Here is a 16,690-nt window from a genome sequence, read left to right on the forward strand (position 1 = left end):
ATTGATGGGTCCACAAAACCATGGTTCCAACTTGACACATGATCCAATCCGTAAGGATCTCTTCTTTGGTTTGATGCGCAAGTACACCTATTCCCCATGCTGGAACTCCTTGAACAACCTGCTTCGATATGCATAGCTCTTTTGCCTATCTTGTGCTTACTTTAGATTCTTATTTATAACCTACATTTCATGTTCCATGTTCAGCAACATATCCAGTCCAATCAAAACCCTATTAACTGGATCACTCCAACTTACGGGAGTATTGCAACTTCGCCCATACAATGCCTTAAATAGGCTCATCCCCAAAGGTTCTTGATACCCATTGTTGTAAGCGAACTCTACCAGTGGAAGATACACTTCCAATTTTCATTTTTGATGCATCATGTACATCCTCAACATGTCCTCCAATATCCTGTTGACCCTCTCAGTTTGTCCATCTGTCTGCAGATGATAAGATGTGTTGAAGGCCAACTCTGTTCCAAAACCTACAAACAATTCCTTCCAAAACTTGGAAGTGAACTTTGCATCCATGTCAGATAAAATCTTCTTTGGAACACCATGCAACCTGAACACATCTCTAATGAACACCTATGCTACATCGCTAGTTGAGAATGTAGACTTCAATGGAATGAAGTGCGCAACCTTCATCAACTTGTCCACAAAAACCATGATGGAATCATGTTGTCTCACTATCCTTTGAAAAACCATGATGAAGTCCATGGAAATGACCTCCCATTTCCACTCTGGAATCGCAATTTGTTTTAACAATCCCCCTGGATGCTTACACTCTGCCTTCACACTCTGATAATCAAAACACCTAGCCACAAATTTTGCTACATCCCTCTTCAGGTTTGACCAATAATAAAACCTCTTCACTGAGGTTAATGTCTACTGATAACCCGGGTGACCTGAATATGGTTTAGCATGAAACTACCTCAATATCACCTTCTTGAGCTCCCTGCTATCTGGCACATATATCCTATCTCTAAACCTGACCAATCCATTCATTGTAAGATGATAGTCCACATCCTATGCACCTTCACGTGTACCTATACTACTACTCGTACCTGTAATACTACTTGTACCTGTACATGTACCACTACTTGTACCTATACCTGTACTCGACTACAACCTGTGCACAATCTCCATATACCTGACATCCTGCTAACTTGCCTGCAAGATCCTATCATGTAGATCTGTCCCATAGGAACTCATAGCTGCTATATGATTTACCTGTATCAACATGCTAAGAGCATCAACAGCCCTATTCTCCTTTCCTTTGATGTATCTGATATCAAAATCAAACTCGCTGATCTTGGCCAACCATCAAGCCTGCTTTCCATTCATATTCGGTTGGTCAAATAGATACCGCAAACCACTATGATCACTCATCAATACAAACCTCCTACTAAGAAGATAGTTCCTCCACATCTTCAATGCATGTATGATCACTGCTAGCTCAAGATCATGCGTCAGATAGTTTTTCTCGTGCTTGTTCAGTTTCCATGACTCATAACACACTACCTATCCTTCATGCATAAGGAATCCACCAAGAACTCTCTTGCAAGAATTTGTACATACTACAAATTCTTTGTCCGGATCTGTAATATTTAAAATTGGTGCATGTGTCAGCAACTGCTTAAGCTACTCAAAGCTGGCCTCACACTCCTCTATCCATTCAAGCTTCTTACCTTTCCTCTGCAATGATGTAATAGGATAATAAATCTATTGAGAGGTTCCTGATGAACCTCCTATAATAGCCTTCCAACCCCATGAAGGATCTCACCTCATCCACATTCTTGGGAGCTACCCACTCCATGATAACTCTTATCTTCTCTGGATTCAATGTTATTCCCTCCTTCGAGACCACATGTCCCAAGTAATGTACCTCAGTCTGAAAGACACTGCACTTTTTGACCTTATCATACAACTGATGCTCTCTCAACAACCTTAATACTACTGCCAAATGCTCATCATGCTCTTCCTCTTTTTTAGAATATACCAATATGTTATCAATGAACACACTAACAAACTTATCCAAATAGGGATGCACCACACTATTAATCAAACACATAAAGTTAGTTGGAGAATTAGTCAACCCAAATGGAACTACAACAAACTCATAATGCCCATACCTAGTCCTAAAAGATGTCTTGTAAATGTCCTCCTCTTTAATGCGTACTTGATGATATCTAGATCTCAGATCAATCTTCAAGAACACTGTTGCTTCCTTCAACTAATCAAACAAGTCATCAATCCTCGACGATGGATACCTATTTTTGATGGCCACTTTGTTCAACTGCATGTAGTCAATGCATAATATGAGAGTACCATCCTTCTTCTTCACAAACAATACTGGTGGGCCCCAAGGTGATACACTTGGCCTAATGTATCCCTTGTCTAAATTTCCTTCAACTGTAACTTCAACTCTACCAACTCAGGTGTGCTCATCTTGTAAGGTGCTTTTGATGTTGGAGCTGCCCCAGGCACTAAATCAATAGAAAAGTCTACTTCCCTATGAGGTGGAAACTTTGAAACCTCTGCAGGAAATACATACTAAAACTTTTGTAGAATTGGGTACCTGCTCAAAACATCTGCATCGTCAAATTCCTTACCTTTGTTGCTAGAAATATGTACTGCAAATAACACACACCCTTTTCTGCGATTGTGCTTTGCTGTCATAGCTGCCACCATCCTAACTAATGTGGCTTTCTTCAAGTTCCTTGTACGACTCTTGGTTCCCCATTTTCATCCATGCACTCATTAGCTTTGTCATAACAATCCACCTTGGTTCTATGAAGGTATAGTTAGTCCATACCCTATAACTTACTATATGATCCCAACGGAAATATATTCAAGTGTGTTGCTGTAGACATGCCATTCAACTAAAATGCACAAGTTCTTACCCAATGATGCACTGTGGTGCAGGTAAATTCTGAGTGTGGACATAAACAATTCCTCTAGCCCGAGAGAGTGGGTCTAGCCGCAAACAAACAATCTATGGAAAATCTGGTTAAGCTAGAATCAATTAAGAGGGCCTAACTCTTAGAACTCTATTGTGCTTGGTGATGATCCCGCTTCCTCACTCTAGCTATCTTCCGTTTCCTTTCTTTGAATACCTAAAACAAGTAAACAACAACAACAAAAAATGTGACAGCATGCAATATTGTATTCAGCCTACTTAATAGGTCAAGGAACATTAAGCCATAAAGATGTAAAATGACACTTCATGTACGAAATCAATCGATAGTTTCATTAATATAAATCCAAAAGAGATTACAATCGGTGCCTTGACATTGCTGGTCTCCTCTGATGTATCTGGGTTCCCACACTTCTACTAGCACTTCATGGATAGCCCCAACAAATGGAAGTTTAAGGCCTCTTTCCCTCTAGTCTCAAACCAAACTAAAATCACTCTATTCTCCCTCAAACACACACTAGAAAGCTATAAGCTATAAATGACTTGCTGGTTATTCAAACTTGCTCCAAAACTCTAGCTAGATTTTTCTTGGGAAAAAGAGAGGCTTATATAGCTTGGCTGGATGGGAGATGGTTCCTCTCATCATGGGAGAAGCTCTTATCTCTTGAGGTTGTTCCATCCTAATAGGGGAAAAGAGCCCAAACTAATTTCTTTGGCTCTATCCGGCCCAACCATCTACCAGACTTCTGTTATGAAGATTCTAGACATGGAAGCTTTGGCTCCTTATTTAAAAAACCTTCCAAAAGAGGATCGACGTGACTGGAAAAGGGATCAATCGATCTGATTGGCAAGAGGGTTAGTTTTAACTTCTCTAAGTCAGCGCGAGGAGAAAACTGGTCAGTAGCATCGGTCTTGTAAACTGGGATAGAAGGAATATTCTTGGGAAATGATGCAAAGGGGAAATATTCTACTCATGAGGAGGGATGGACTGGGAGTTTCTTCATGATGGGAAAGCATGTCAGGTACACTATAGAGGTCCTCCGGGATCGTAGATGGGGAGTACAGGGACAATGGAAAAATTTTGTGTAATAGATGCCCCCTAAAGCATGAAGGCCGAACTAGAGTGAGGGGTGAAATGATTTATAAGTGGAAGCAGGGAACTAGAGTCCATCATCGGAAAACCTTCAAGCAAGCATAGATACATATACTTCACTGAAAACTATAAATAATAATACATGAATCATGGTATGGATGCATCCATCTAGCGAATGATCATGTAAATGGATCCAAGGCATGGGTGCATCCATCCATCAGAAAGGATCATAATGAAACCAAGGTATGGTCGCAGCCATCCAATAATGAGAAGGATCACATATAACAACTCATGGTATGGTTGCAACCATCCATCTGAAAGAGACATGTATGTCAACATGACCATGTCACAATGCCTTGCAACTTGGACTTGTGTAATCTTAGCCCAGGGTCTTGTGCTTCAAATGACCTGATCAAAGTACAAATCCTAACATGTGAATGAATGTGTTGAAGTCCAACATGCTGGAAAGTCGCTTGATTACCAGTCAATGATGTGAACCATTAACAAGCGTGAGAGATACCACCAATAATGACAATGGCTCTCAAGGTACTAGAAACACAGTTCACGGAATGTGAATAAAGGAATTGATGTCGAACACCCGTGAAATCACCGAATCGAAAGCCAATGATGTGAACTTATCATTGAGTGAGAAGAAATTTCCATTAGGGCATGCAAGCTCTAAGGTACTGGAAGGGAGTCTCTCGGCCAGCTTCCTAGATAATGGGCTGAAGTTGATAGGAAGCAACCTTGTTGAAGGAGTGCCATAATGTATCCCACATCATTGACAAAAGACAAAGGGATGAAAATGATTTCAGATGATACAAAGAATCGGGAGTAAGTGTAACTACAGAAGGACTAACTCTTGAATATATTGGCGACACGATTCTGGAGTTTGGCAACTATTGAATCCATAGGATTGGTGGTCATGATGATGTGGCAGAGATAAAATGGAAGGAAAAAATGAGCAGCCCAACCTAGGAAGGTCAAATGAAAAGTAGGATATCCGAACCCGACACGAAGCAGAAAGTGTGATTTTCAAGAGTGAGCTGCCGACAAAACTAAGCAAATTCCCAAATTCCCCCCCACCATTTCTGGTAGGTACCCCAATTACTTTTGATCGCAAGCTTGAAGGGGATATCATATGCTTGCACTGTAAGTTCATCCTTCGAACGAATCCGACCTAGTAAGTTTAATGAGCCCTAGGAAGGAGAAGCTCGCATTCGTCATGCCAATGAATTCAATTCCATTTAATGTTTTAATGAGTTCGACAAAGGTGCAACTCGATATATTTTTCATGTTTAAAGAGTTTTAAAAAGACACAGAAAAGAAAACTCCACATGGTCCCTTTTCGTATATTTGTGTCTTTCGAGCCCGAAAAGGTAGAAAATGATGCTTGAGAGAACCGCTTGACCATTTCATTCAAGGAGTACCTTTTTCGTAAATAGTGCACCCCAGCTCAAAAAAGGGGTAAATGTATACTAGGTGCATGACATTTCACAGCCTTTAACTAGTTCAAAATGACAAGAGATCAGAAATCTTTTCATGCTTAAAGAGTAAGAAAAGAGCTTGAAAGTAGACCCCCCATTTTATTCTCTTTTACGAGTCAAAAAGGGAAAAATACTCGACGATCTTTTCATTTGATATTTATGAGTCGAGAAAAGAGTTGAAACATGACTCCAGTACCATCATCGACAATCCATCACCTGTCACTGCATAGGAAAGGTGAAGGAATTATCCAGTTTTGAGGCAAAAATAGGTAAACAATACTAAAAAACCCTAATATCTCATGAAAAAATGAATAAAGTGGTGCAAAAGTAATTATTTTTTTACCATTTACCATTTTACCTTTATGTGAAGAGCTTTTTACCCACTTGTGCCCTAATTTTTCTGGAGTAGATTGCAGGAGATCTGGGAGGTCATTCGTCGAGCCGTCAGTTGCAGGTAAGAGCCGAGACCTTAAGCTCCATTTTCATACTAATTTTTCCTATTTTTATCCATTTTTTGGGTTTCATGGGGAACTTTTGGCAAAAAAATTTGCTCCCGATCGATGCAATTTCTGGGCATGGAACCGCGTCGATCGGGGATGGATAAAACTGCCGATCGCGTCATTGGCACCACTGTTTCTAAAATAGTCGCGTCGACGCCATGAGAAAAAAATTGCATGTTCCTTGCTCAATTCAGTCGTTTGAACCCCAATTTTTTCTGGCCAAGTATGATCATTGACTTGATTACATGGTTTTTGCAGGAAGAAATCGTGAAAAATGGTAGATTGGAAAGAAAATGGGCATGAGGATATTGATACTCAAGCAATAGATGATACAAATTGTTTGGAGGCTTTGAGGAACTGTGGGCTCCTCAAATTATTTCTTACACTAGGTATATGGGCCCAACCTGAGTTGCTACGGTACCTTATTAGTCTCTGGTACATAAATTAGGAAATTTTCATCATCTGTGACCAAGAGTTGGAGTTGGAGACTTCAGAAATTTATTTCATCATAGGACTATCCCAGAGAGGGGAACCAGTCAACCTATATGGGTCGAGGGCAATTGGGGCAAGCATGACTATGCTACTTGCTGAATATTGCCTAGAAGCTCTTAAATCGAAAAGTGGAAAGATCGATATTATGACCATTCAGGATCTTGTGTTGAGAGTGATACTGTTAACCATCAACAAAGTGGTTGGGTCCCAAGCACCACATGATACCAACAAGTCAAAGTTTCAGTATGCTATCGAATGCACGGTGCCCACCATATTTAACTGGGTGGAAGCAATGAAAATCAACATGAAGTGCCAGCTATCAAAAGCTAAGGTAGGACACGTGAAGAAATTTTGCTTTAGATCTGTGTTGGTGACCTTCTTCTTGGAACGTGTGCCACTGTTCCAATACCAGCTCATTGAGGTAGATACGCTGATGCCACGGGACCCATGGATAGTCCGTTGGAGTGAGTTTATGCCTAGGGTTACAGGGGGACAACAGATTTCCTACAAGCCTACCTTTTTCTCGTGGCTACGACAACAGCTGATCATAATGGAGGATTGGACTTACAGCAGTACCAACTTCCATGGAGACTCGGATATTCCACTCCGAGAAGGCGAGGATTTTGATGATGGAGGTAAAAACAAACATTTTTTAGTTTTTTTGATGTTTGTTACTATTTTTGAAATATATGTGTTCATGACACTTTGATTTTATGAATGTATATGTTGGACTAGAACACTCTACCGGGATGTCCCCGATCACCAGGTGCATTGCTCGACAGTTTGATGTCACTCCTTATCAGGAGGGAAGCGACAACGAGGAGGATGTTTCGCGGAATCTCGAGGGTTTGACCCATGGGATCCTAGAGTATGCTCAGATGGGTGATGTCCCATGCTAGTACCAAAGGCATATGGTGGGGGCGTCAGATTGGATTCACCGACTGTTGACTCACGTAGTCCGAGAAGTTACATGCTATCATGAGCATCATGCTGTTTAGTGCATAGGTCTAGCATTCCATATTTTTGAGGCCCGCGATGGATGTATAAGGCCTACAAGTCACTGATGTATTTCGAACACACATATTATGTTTTGAGGTTTTGATGTATGACAAACATTACCAGTACACACACACACACCCACACATATATGTGATATACTTCCTTGCTTACTATGGTACAAATGTTTTTGTTTTTGAGTTGTTACATGTTTTGCAAATGTCTATCTAGCACATACTTAGCTAATGTGTCTGTTAATGTATTCATGTGTCGAGGAATATGATGATATGTAATGTAATCAAAATTTATTTTTAGCAGACGAATACATAGATACATTCTCAATATCTGAGGGTTTATGATGAAATATTTCCTGTTGAGTTGAAGAACAACAAGTTGTGAATCAAGGTTGACAACCAATTGTTGGATGCCAATAGCAATAGCTTCTGACAATAATTTGATAACCGCGCTATACTCAACAATGTTATTAGTTGTTCTACCTAGACATATACCTTGAAGATCAATAACCTCACCATGGGGGTCATAAATGGCCCATGCCGCAGATGATAGATTCTAGGTACTATGAAAGCACCATTAAAGAAACCGATGTGAGGGGACACCGACATTTGCAAAGCAGGCAAAAAATAATAAGCAAAGAAGCTGCTTGCAAAATAACACACCAAACCACACTATACAAAAATGAATGACACACTATTATACAAAAGTAACCATGCAAGATGACCTAAGAATAGTAATTTTTTAGGAATTCCATGCTCAAACTCAGGTAATCAATTAACACAGATGAAAACCAGAGTGTTACCATTGACATGACGAGTAAGCATCGACTCAGCCAAATAATAGAGTAGAACTCATATAAGGCTGTGCCCCCATGCCCCCTCGGCAAGGGAGGGTTACGATTCATAAGATGACAACCCCATTGCAATAATGGGCAATTGGTAAAAATTCGGGTGGGAAGAAGAAACTTGAATCTATGAAGAGATAAAGGTGCCCCCAGTTGAAAGATCTTGATAATGTTAGGAGAAACTGACATGTCAATAGGAAATGGAGAAGAGAACTTCTCGAGACACATCAACATGACCGTCGAGCCAGAGCTAAGCCATGGGGGATGAGGAGACACATTGAGAGATGAACTCGAAACAAGATGATTAGATGAAACTAAAGGTGAAGCCTAAACAATTCCTACGTAATCAATTTCGGCGGGACTTAACGCCATAACCTCACCCCATGTATCAACAAATTTTGGTGAAGGAACGACCCAAGGATCAAAATTAACCAAAATTATGTTGATAGAGGCAACATGAGGAGGTGGGAGTAGAAAAATGCCCATCAAGGCATGATCTTTAAAAATTCCTGCACCCACACTCTCATAAGGAGCATCGGTGTGCTTGACATACGGAACATTGCCATCTAAGGAGGTAGAGGCAAAGAAGGATAGTTGGTCAACTGTGACTATCTTCCCTTGATGGGGAAAATGAATCACGTGGAAGAGGGAAGAGGCTACAGCATGCATGGCATGGGTCCAGCTCTGTCCAAGTAGAAGATTGTAGTTAAGATTAGCATCAATGATCTCTACCTTGACATGTATCGTCTTGCCCTCCAATGTAATGGAAAGGTTGGGAAAGACACCGAATGGTCGCAAATTGCACCCGTCAAAAGCCTCCAGACTATTAGGGGATTGGTTGAGAGTAGGAGAACCATTTGCCTTCCAAAAAGCGAGAGACATGATGCAGGTAGAAGCACCTTCATCGATGACAGTCCTATGAATTGTTTTCTCATTTATGATTACCTAAATGAGAAAGGCAATTTGATGTGGTAAACACGAAATGCGGTTTTCCAAGTCAAAGCAGATGAGATTAGTGTCAGCTGGATCAATACCCCCAATAACTGACAGTATCGATTTCCGTTGATAAGGACAGATTTGAAGGACCTTGAGAGCAGACATAGCTGACGGTGCTTGAGTCAAATCCTCAACAATGTTATAATGTTGAGCGGCTCAAGGGTTGGGATTGTATGAGGACTTTCGAAGCACACCTTGAGAAGGTGGTCGAATGGTGGAATTAGGAGTAGGTCGCTCTATATGAAGAGGACCAAAACCAGATGGGGTGGAAGAAGCAGGGGTACCTTCTTTCTATTTCCCTGTTGATGAGGTAGGAGTTTGATAATCTTTTTACCTGGTAGCCATGTTGATTGGGGTACTCATCATGAACACTTGTGAACCTGAGGAACTAGATGACTGAGGTTGGTCTACCATTTGATTCTGCTGGGATGAAAAGGGCTCTTTCAGGAAAACTGTGGTCCCTTTGAGTAAACGACTAACTTCGGATCATCTAGGACAATCCTTAGTATAGTATCCTCCTAAAAAATGAGGCATGGATACTTAGGTTTCCATTGGGAAGCATCACCAACAACTAGTTTAGGAGGGCCCTGTTTTGGGGCATCAGCTTTAGCCTTGCCTTTTCCTTTCTTCTTACCTTTAGAGGATTTATCCACTACGGTAGACTAGACAACATGAACCTATGAGGTTTTACCAGGGCCGGACGCATCGCAAGAGGAGTCATTGGGAGCAGTGTTGGAGATCAACTTCTGTTTGGAAGAAGATTTTGCAGGGGTCTGAGTCACTGAACCAATTAATCCCTCAACAGGAGGGGTAGCGGGGGACTTAGATGTTGTTAGATCAGATGATGGTCTGGGTGCATCGATTAACACATCATATAATGTGCTAGATTGTGAATAGACAAGGTCTAGATATTGGGCATGTGCGATGGCTTGTTCCTCAGTGACACATCCACCCATAGAAATTTCCTCTACAATTTTGTTGACAAATGATTTGGTGAACCACTCTATCAAAAACTGATCAATAATTTCAAGCTTAATTAGACGATGCCTACGTCTCCATTCATGGATGTGATTGGAGATGTGAGTCACTGTGTCTTGATTGAGTGACGTTAACAGATGGGTTCCAATTTCATAGAAAAATTACAACTAGAAATGTGTGAGAAAGGCCATGGAGAGAGTGTTAAAGTCATTATAGATATTCCAGGGGAGCTTGATATACCACTTTGTCGCAGCTCCTATAAGAGTTCATTGGAAAAGACAAAGACGAATGGAATCATCAATGTAGGAATGCAAGGAGCACCAGAGGTGATATGTTATCATGTGGGATTGAGGTCCCTCTTTCGATTTTCCTTCAAACTTTCGACAATCGCTCAAAATCTTGGATGGAACCGAAGTCCAGTATGGCAAATGAAGAATCGGATCATTCATGAGTCTAGACACATCTGGCAATTCCAGCATAGCCAAGAATGGAAATTGGGTATTGAAAGGAATTTGAGATCGATAAGGGGGTCCAACTGGCAGGACCCATCCTTGCTAGTAACGATTTTGTCCCCAAAATTGAGGGTTTTATCCATAAGGCATTTGATTTCTCCCCCATTATAGGTTACCTTGCCCGTAGGGAGGATTCTGACTTTGAAAGCCTTGAAACTGTCTGGCCAGAGGCTACTGATAAGAAACATACTGGTTAAAAGGTTGTTGAGCCTGTTGGCCTTGGACATATGGATTTTGCACCTGATGTCCCTGAGCATAAGGATTTTGGACCTACTGCCCTTGGACAAATGGGTATTGGACCTGCTGCCCTTGGACGTAAGGATTCTATGCTTGTTGTCCTTGGACATAAGGATTTTGGACTTTCTATCCTTGGACAAAAGGATTTTGTGCCTACTGCTGTAGGAAGCAGTAGGACTTGTCCCTAGCCCTGCCCTCGCAAGGGTTGACCCTATTGATATGAGTATAAGGGTTGCTGCTGCCTAGGTTGACCTTTTAGCTACAAGGGTTGACCTTACAGTTGTCCCTGCGGTTGTAGAGGTAGACCTTGCGAAGGCATAGGCTGGGAGGATTGTGGTGCATACTGCATTTCTGGCTGCACGGTTTGCTGCATCTATTGTGAGGGTTGCCCATGGAGTTGTTACAGTTGTCCTTGCTGTGGCATGATCTGGCCTTGCTGCAACGAAGGTTTCCCTTGCTACTACAGGAGTTGTCCTTACTGTTGCAAAGGTGCTTGAACGGTTCCCGGAATGACAACTTGAAAGTTCCCGAACTATATCTAGCCATACCCACCAAGCACGACAGATGGACCACGCTGGTCATAGGGTCTAGGCTGAGGGATGTATGACAGATTAGCCATCTCTTGTGAACCATATGGAACATAAGGAGGTTGGTACTGACCTTGAGCCATATTAGGTTGTTGGTACTAGACATGACTTGACCCAGACAGACCAACATTGGGTTGTTGGTACTGGACATGACTTGACCCAGACAAACCAACATTAGGCTGTTGGTACTGGACATTACTTGATCTAGCAAGACCAGCAGGATTTGAAATGGCACCTGAAGAGGGTTGGTTCATCCCAACCATGTGAGGTTGTGAGCCACTCACATTGGTTGTGCCAGACATCATAGAAACATTCAGACTCTGCCCCCTAGGCAGTGGAACAACCTGTCCACTTACTAGAGGGATCAAAGAACTAACAATGACATGACTCGAGATCATCGGTTGAACCAGATGGGTCACCTGGACCAACAAAACAAGAGGATTGGGAATGGTGGGTTGCACCGGGACTGAAGTGACTGCAGACATCACCATTTGTTGGGCGGTCACATTCTGAATGAACAGACCTATGGTAGGAATAGCGCTAGATGCCCAAATAGGGTTGTCATACAATGATGAGGTAGTAGGCATGCCTGAAACCAACTGAGCTAAAGTCACGTAATTACATGGTAACTCAAGATGAACACTAGTTGGAATGCTTCCCTTGTAAGGGAAACCTTCAGGAGGGAAAGGATATTCCTACTCCTCGACTGTGTGGAGAGTGGAAACCTTCGAGTGACCCAGAGAGGAGACTGTGATTTCGCCTTCTGATTCCATGGGTGAAAACAGACGACGAAGAACTACCAAAGATGTTCAAGGGGATAATTCCAAAGGAATACTCGGCTAATTGTATGAATTATACGGATGCTATGGTGATATCACAATAGGATCGAACAAAGGATTCGGAGGATAAACAACCAGTCCAAGCTGACCTTCAGAAGTCGGCGGACTCTTGGGAGTCTGGATAGGGTTATCTAGAGATTCTGGGCCAATGTCAAAAAGTGACCCAGTATCTGAAGGGGGAGGACGAGATGACAAAGGTTGAATACTCAAAAATTCCAAGCTCAACAACTTAGTCCTCGAGCGATTGTGGCAATTTAGGGAAAGGCTCCTTAGATAATCTTTTAGAGAGAGGAGAGGAAGAGGAACTAGGTGAACCAGTTGGTTCAGCCATGATGATCTTGTCTCAAATAACCAAAAGAGAGCTCGATTTCAAGGGTTTTAAAATGTATTTAAAGGTATACTCACGATGTGGTCTAAAAAAGACTAACCAGGATGTTATAAGATTGTGGGCAACAATTTTTTAAGACACAAAAACAAACTGGTGCTCTTTCATGTTTTAAGAGTCGAGAAAGAAGCAAAGGTGACTATATCACTTTCGGTTTGAAACGAGTTTGAAAGGAAAAGTGCTTGGGTGATATTTTATATTTAGGGAGTCAAAAAGATCAAAATGACTACTTAGGATGATCTAGGTAAAAAGGATTACCAGGTAATCGTGAACTGCAGAATACCTCATGGCGAACCGAGAAGTACGGGCATACAATCTCCCCGAATGCTATGTTTGGTGTATCACGTTTACAAGGCGGTAGACTTGGATTCCTATGGATAAATAATTGCAACTTAGTGGGGTCTCCCTTTATATACTCAACACTATGAAGAGAACAAGTTCGTACTAGTGTTGTCTAATGCCGAAACGAACGACAACTGCTAGTTTTGAAGACGCCGGAACATGTCTCTAGCCTAGACCTTCTAAGATGTGATTGTTATATTTCAAATGTGCCTTAGGTTAATTGAGTACATTTTAGAGTTTATCTTGAAATTATGTCTCAGTTTTGAGGTCTTATTGATGTGACTCAAAAACACCTATATGTAGCTAAATGAGATAGGACCCTTTCAATTCGATGAATTGTCTACACTAATGAGAGTAGAAATCATACTCAAATGCAACAAAACAAGCAATTGAAAGCAAAATGTTTTTTTCACTACTTCGTCTTTTGAAAACAAAAATGATGAAAAACTCTTTCCAATTCCTAACTTTCCTATCAAATGCACTTCAAGTATCCCTTTCACTAATAAAGAGGATTCATTTCTTTTGCAATGCAAGTGACGATGCAACTGTAGTCTTAAATGATGCTAACTAATGTAACATATTGATGCAACAAACTAGAGTTATGTATGTTTCAAAAAAATGACGGAATGAATCTTTTGCAAACACTTCACACTTCAATGAAACATTCACAATACAATCAATCACAAGTAAGAATAAAAGAGATTTCTTTTCAAAAGTAATGAAGCAAAGATTGAACCAAAAAAAAGATGGGAAATGTGATCTGTGCTCGAAAAGAGACACTCAAACACTAAACGAAACTTTCCAAACTTGTCAAATGGAAATCAAAGCAATGAAAGGACTAATCAAACAAAATGCAAGGAGCAAATTTGACTATGGACTTGACTTTTTGAGTAGGCAAACAAGTGAATGGGTGATGACCTAGATGCCCTAGGGTTATACACCATCCAAGAACTCAAGAAACCAAGCGATGGAAATGCAAATTAACCAATCATACAAACCAAGATAAAAGAGCTTTCTAGCCAGGGAGAACACAGTCAAAATGAGCTGAGAGACAGAAATCAGAAGGGCAAGACACACTGGCTATGATCTAGGGTAAACCTTGATCTTCACCTACAAGAATCGGCGTGATTGCCTAACTGACAACATGCACCAAAAGGGGGTTGGTGCAGATGTTTTTAAGAAACTCGCGCTGATCAGCGCAACTGTTAGAAAAATAAACGCGCTGAATGAGGATTCGAGGAAAAAAATAAAAAATTTCAAAGGCTAACACTATACTTGCCACTATAAATTTTAGGCTTAGAGCAGTAAACCAGGCAAAGCAAAGAACACTAAAGGGAAATGGTGATACTAGGAAAGTTCACACAAAACCATAAAATGACAATCAATCAAACAAAACGATTGGCTCCCCAGCAGAATCGCCAATTTGTGGTTTACGTAAATTCTCAGTGCAGACACAAATAATTCCTCTAGACCAAGATAGCAAGTCTAGCCACAAACAAAAAATCTATGGAAAATCTCCTTCAGCTAAAATCAATTAAGAGGGCCTACCTCTTAGAATGCTATTATGCTTGGTAATGATCCTACTTCCTCACTCCAGCTATCTTCTGTTTCCTTCCTTTGAATACCTGAAACAAGCAAACAACAACAACAACAAATGTGACATCATGCAATATTGTATTCAACCTACTTAATAGGTCAAGGAAAATTAAGCCATAAAGATGTAAAATGACACTTCATGTAGGAAATCAATCAATAGTTTCATTAATATAAATCAGAAATAGATTACAACCAGTGCCTTGACGTTGTTGGTCTCCTCTGACGTATCCGGGTTCCCACACTTCTGCTAGCACCTCATGGATAGCCCCAACAAATGGAAGTTTAAGGACTCTTTCCCTTTAGTCTCAAACCAAACTAAAATCACTCTATTCTCCCTCAAACACACACTAGAAAGCTATAAGCTATAAATGACTTGCTGGTTATTCACACTTGCTCCAAAACTCCAACTAGATTTTTCTTGGGAAGAAGAGAAGCTTATATAGCTTGGATGGATGGGAGATGATTCCTCTCCTCATGGGAGAAGGTCTTATCTCTTGAGGTTGTTCCATCCTAATAGGGGAAAAGAGCCCAAACTAATTTCCTTGGCTCTATTTGGCCCAACCATCTACTGGACTTCCGTTACGAAGCTTCTAGACATGGAAGCTTTGACTCCTTATTTAAAAAACCTTCCAAAAGAATATCGGCGTGACTAGAAAAGGGATTAGTCAATCCGATCGGAGTGAGGGTTAGTTTTAACCTTTCTAAATCGATGCAAGGAGAAAACTGGTCAGTAGTGTCGGTCTTGTAAACTGGGATAGAAGGAAGATTCTTGGGAAATGATGCAAAGGGGAATTATTTTACTCACGAAGAGGGACATACTGGGAGTTTCTTCATGATGGGAAAGCATGTTGAGTACACTATAAAGGTCCTCCAGGATCATAGACAGGGAGTACAGGGATAATGACAAAATGCTATGTAACATGCATTCTTTTCTTTGTACCTATAGCCAACTGCACTAACCAAGATTCTGCATGCACTTGTTTATTCAAACAACACTTATCCACCAAGTTAGGAATAGGATAACTATAATTAGATCCATGTTCAATCATAATAGAAACAACTTGATCACACATCTTACCGTCTATCTCAATGATAAATTCCTGATGGTCTGCTTGTGTTTTTTCCAGTGCTGCATAGATATGAGGAACGCTCTTACCAACATCCCCAATAGTATGTGCCTCCTCTGCACTATATATTTGAGGCCTACCACCCTGATTCTGTGGACAATATCTCTTAAGGTGTTCCTTACCACATGTCCAACACTCCAACTGTCTAATACCATCACCTTTATGTTGCTAATGTGATCCATGTCCCTATCTAGCTACATTGAACTTATTTTGTGGTGCCACATTTTCTTTCTCTTCTGCATTCTGAGGCCTTGTTCTTTTCAAATACCATGTACCTTTACCTTTATCTTTCCTTTTCCATCCTTGCTGAGATTCATTCTTACACTTTTACTGCTCATAACAATGCTTCAATTTCCCAATAAATTCTCAAGTGATCGAGGCTCATCATACTCAATCTGATCTCTAAATGCTAATGGAAATCCACTGACAAATCACTAAAATTTAGCCTTCTCATCCTTAAGATACGGTACATATATCAATATCTCCAGGAACTTAGTTGTGTACTCTTCATCTGTCATTGATACCATCTTTAGCTCATAAAATTCTTTGGCCTTATTGTCGTACTATCTTTCTGATAAGTAATTCTTCCTCAAAAGCCTCTTAAACTCATGCCTACTCAAGTCCTCCATCCTAATGTCTCTAATACACTTCACATCTTCCCACCAAATATCTGCTTTACCTTTCAGGTTGAAGATAGCTATTATAGCCCTCATATTATTTGTGTACTCATGCAACTCAAAGAAA

The sequence above is a fragment of the Pinus tabuliformis genome, chromosome 9 (assembly GCF_031772625.1).
Source record: "Pinus tabuliformis cultivar Carrire ecotype Pingquan chromosome 9, CPIR1, whole genome shotgun sequence".
Classification (NCBI taxonomy): domain Eukaryota; kingdom Viridiplantae; phylum Streptophyta; class Pinopsida; order Pinales; family Pinaceae; genus Pinus; species Pinus tabuliformis.